Source organism: Vigna unguiculata, chromosome 3 (assembly GCF_037176805.1).
Source record: "Vigna unguiculata cultivar grain cowpea cultivar isolate G323 ecotype 2 chromosome 3, ASM3717680v1, whole genome shotgun sequence".
NCBI classification, from domain to species: Eukaryota; Viridiplantae; Streptophyta; class Magnoliopsida; order Fabales; family Fabaceae; genus Vigna; species Vigna unguiculata.
This window is the reverse complement of record NC_140794.1, coordinates 32,845,095-32,849,786: the sequence shown is the minus strand read 5'-3', so window position 1 is coordinate 32,849,786 and position 4,692 is coordinate 32,845,095.

Genomic DNA, 4,692 nt, shown 5'->3' with positions numbered 1-4,692 from the left:
TTTATAAAATGGATTGAATTTTTATTAATCTGCATACAGCAAAATAATTGGATTAAATCTAATGTCCGTATTCAATCAAAAAAAGACATTCTGTCAGAATTTAGAAATTATATGTTTAAAATCTTTGCTTTTTTCTTATTTGTTACCTGTTTATATTATTTAGGAAGAACACCTCTCCCCTTTTTTAATAAAAAACTATTAGTATTAGAAAGTAAACAAAGCAATGAAATTTCTAAAAAAGGAAAAAAAAAAGATAAAGATATGTTACAAAAACCTCTTATAAATATTCTTTTCAATTATAAACGATGGAAGCGTCCATTTCGATATATAAAAAATAATGAATTTGAAAACATGGTAAAAAATGAAATTTCAGAATTTTTTTTTCATACATATCAACGTGATGGAAGAGAAAAAATATCTTTTACGTATCCACAAAATTTATCAAGTTTTGAAAAACTGATGGAAACAAAAATAGATTTCTTCACAAAAAAGAAAATTTCCTCTGATGATTTGTATAATGATTCGTACTATAGGAATGAAGAAAAAATAAACAAATTGAGCAATGAATTTATAAATCGCACAAAACTGATAGATAAGAAATTGATTTCTCTCGATATATTCGAAAATAGAATTCGATTTTGTGATGATGAAACTAAAAAAAAATATTTAACTAAAAGAAAAGATCCTTTGTTAAACGGACCCTTCCGTGGACAAATAAAAAACGGTTTTTCAACCTCAATCCAACATGAAAAAACTTACAAAAAAAATAACATTTTTATAAATAAAATTCAAGATATCTTTCTTTATAATAAGATTTCTAAAAAGAATAATAGTAATTCTCCAAAATTAGAGGAAAATAGAAAAACATTTGATAAAAAATTATTAGTAACTACATTTCTTTTTAATCTAATCAGTCAATTTTCATTAGTGTCAAGCTTAAATTCGCACGTACCTTATTTATTTACAGAACCTGAACAAGTAAAAATGAATTATAATTATGACGCAGAAAAAAAACAAATAATCAAAATATTATTTGATGCAATTACAACTGATTTGAACGAAAAAAGAAAAGTAAATCGAAAGAACACTAAGTCTATTAAAAGAAACGAAATCTGTAAAAAAGTACCTCGGTGGTCATACAAATTGATGGACGAATTAGAACAACTAGGTGGAAAAATTGAAGCAGATAATTCTCAAATTCGTTCTAGAAAAGGCAAACGTGTAGTCATTTTGACTAATAAAGATAAATTTTTTAAAAAATACAAGACTTATCGTGATCGTGGAGATACTGAAAATAATGAACAAAAAAACGAATTGGCTTTAAGACGTTATTCCCAACAATCGGATTTTCGAAGAGACATAATCAAAGGATCTATCCGTGCTCAAAGACGGAAAACAGTTACTTGGAAATTTTTTCAAAAAAGGGTGCATTCGCCGCTTTTTTTGGATAAAATTGAAAAATCAATATTCTTTTCTTTTCATAGTTTAAAATCAATGAAAAGATTTTTTATGTTAAATATTTGGATTCGTAAAAAGACAGAATTTCAAATTTTAGGTTCTATAGAGGAAAAAACAAAAAAAAGTCCGAAAAAAAAAGAGGAGGAAGCAAAAAAGGAAAATGCAGAAAGAAAACGTATAGAAATAGCAGAAGCCTGGGATAGCATTATATTTGCTCAAGTAATAAGAGGTGTTTTATTAATAACCCAATGCTTTATTAGGAAATATATTCTATTACCTTCATTTATAATAATTAAAAATACAATTCGTATACTATTTTTTCAAATTCCAGAATGGTCTGAAGATTATATGGATTGGAAGAGAGAAATATATATTAAATGCACGTATAACGGCGTTCAATTATCCGAAAGAGAGTTTCCGCAAAAATGGCTAACAGATGGGATTCAGATAAAAATATTATTTCCTTTTCGTCTAAAACCTTGGCATAAATCTAAAATACGATGTAATGAAAACAAAAAAAATTCAAAGAAAAAAAAGAACTTTTGTTTTTTAACAGTTTGGGGGATGGAAGTTGAATTGCCTTTTTCTAGTTCCACGAAAAATCCACTTTCCTTTTTCGACCCCATTTTAAAAGAACTAAAAAAAAAAAAGAAAAAATTTGAATTTTTCACTTTTCTAGTTCTAAAAGTTTTAAGTGAAAAATTCAAACTGTTTCTAAATATCGTAATAGAAAAAGCAAAAGGGATCATCCAAAGTATTCTTGAAATTATTAGAAAAAGTATAGTATTCCTCACGAAAAAAAAACAAGAATTTTTAAATTTAAAATATTTTTTTATTAAAAGGAAACCCCCAAAACTCGATGAATTGAGCGAAAACAAAAAATATTCAACAATTTGGAAGAATAATTCAATGATTTCTGAAGCAACCATTTCAATTCAATCGATAAAGTCGACAAATTTTTCATTGAAAAAAAAATCTATAAAGGATCTCAATACTAAGAGAAAAGTAGTTATTAAAAAAATAGAAAAAATGAAAAAAGAAGAAAAGAAAAGAGGACTTGGAATTCGCGAGACAAATATTCATTCGAAGAAAAAAATTTATGATAGTAAAAGGATAGAATTCGAAAAAAAAATTTTGCAGATATTCCAAAGAAGAAATATTAGCTTAACTAAAAAATCACATTCTTTTTTTCAATTTTTGATGAAAAAAATATACATAGATATCTTTCTATATATCATTTGTATTCCGAAAATCCAGCTACAACTTTTTCTTGAATCAACAAAAAAATTTTTAAATAAATGGCTTTACGATAATGAACCAAATACAGAAAGAAGTTATAAAACAAATCAAAGTATAATTCCCTTTCTTTTAAAATTACACAAATATTTTAATAATAAGAATAAGAATGCGAATTCACATAATTATTTTGATGTCTCCTTTTTGTCACAACCATATGTATTTTTAAATTTGTTACAAACCCGAATTATTAACATAAACATATATAAGTTAAGACTTCTTTTTCAATATAATAAAAATTTTTTTTTTCTGAAAAATGAAATAAAGGATTCTTTTTTTGGAGCACAAGGAATAGTTCATTCTAAAAGAAAACAAAATAACCTGCTCAATTCTGAACTAAATCAATGGACAAATTGGTTAAAGAATAATTATTATCAATATAACTTATCTAACAGTAGCTGGTCAAAATTAGTATCACAAAAATGGAGAAATAGAATCACTAAATGTGGTGTAACTCAAAATAAAAATTTAACCAAATGGGATTCATATGGAAAAAGCCCATTAATTCTTTACAAAGAACAACAAGGAATCCCATTAAAAAAAAAAATTAGAAAACAATATAAATACGATCTTTTATCCTATAATTTTATGAATTATGCAAATAAGAAAGACTCATATATTTATCGATATAGATCCCTATTTCAATCAAATAAAAACACAATGATTTCTTCTAATTACAATACATATAAAAAAGACTTATTTGATAGAATAAGTAATATTTTTATCAAGAATTATATAGCAGAAGATACTATTATTATAAATCCGGATAGAAAATATTTGGATTGGACGGGAATCAATAGAAAAATACTAAATCGTTCCATATGCAATCCGGAATTTTGGTTCTTTTCCAAATTTGTGATATTTTATAATACATTTAGGGGTAACTCGCAAATTATACCAATAAAATTACTTTATTTACATTCTCTTTTTTTACATTCTAAAGGAAATAAAAATGTTAGTGAAAAGAATATTACTAGAAAGAAAAAAAAAATAGATGTTTTTAGAACATCGAAAAAAAAACCCAAGAACAATATGGAGGCAGAACTTCAATTCTTAGTAAGAAATTTTTTGAATTTCCATTTAAACTGGAAAAATTTCTTAGGTCAAAAAATATTTAACAATGTAAAAGTATATTGTCTCCTTATTAGATTGACAAATTTAAGAAAAATTACTATAGCCTCTATTCAAAGAGGAGAACTAGGTCTAGATATTATGATGATTCAAAAACAGACGAATTTAACTCTTTCAGGCTTAAGGAAAAAGAAAAATAATAAATTTAGGAAAAAAGAACTATTTGTTATCGAACCAGTTCGCCTGTCTAGAAAAAATAATAAACAATTTTTTAAGTATAAAATGATGGGTTTTTCATTAATTCATAAGAATAAACGCAAAATTTATAAAAAATACTCAGAAAAAATTCATGTTAATAAGAAATTTTTTGATAAATACATTACAAGAACAAAAGATCAAAAGATAACAGAAAACAAAGAAAACGAGAAATTTAATTTACTTGTTCCTGAAAACATTTTATCTGCTAGACGTCGTAGAGAGTTGAGAATTAGAATTTGTTTAGATCCAAATAATATAAATAGTATGCATAGAAACACAATATTTTATAATGAAAATAAAGTCCAAAATTGTTTTAAAGTTTTGACTAAAAAAAGAAATGAGAAAGAGAAAAAAAAACTAATGAATTTCAAAATTTTTCTTTGGCCAAAATATCGATTAGAAGATTTAGCTTGTATAAATCGTTATTGGTTTAATACCCATAATGGAAGCCGTTTCAGTATAGTAAGGATACATATGTATCCGCGTGTGAAAATTCGTTAATCTAATTTTGTTTTCTATTTAGCATATGTATCTATCTATAGATAGATACATAGGTTAAACAAATACACGTATTTTGGTATGGCATTGATTTTAATTCAATGATGTATA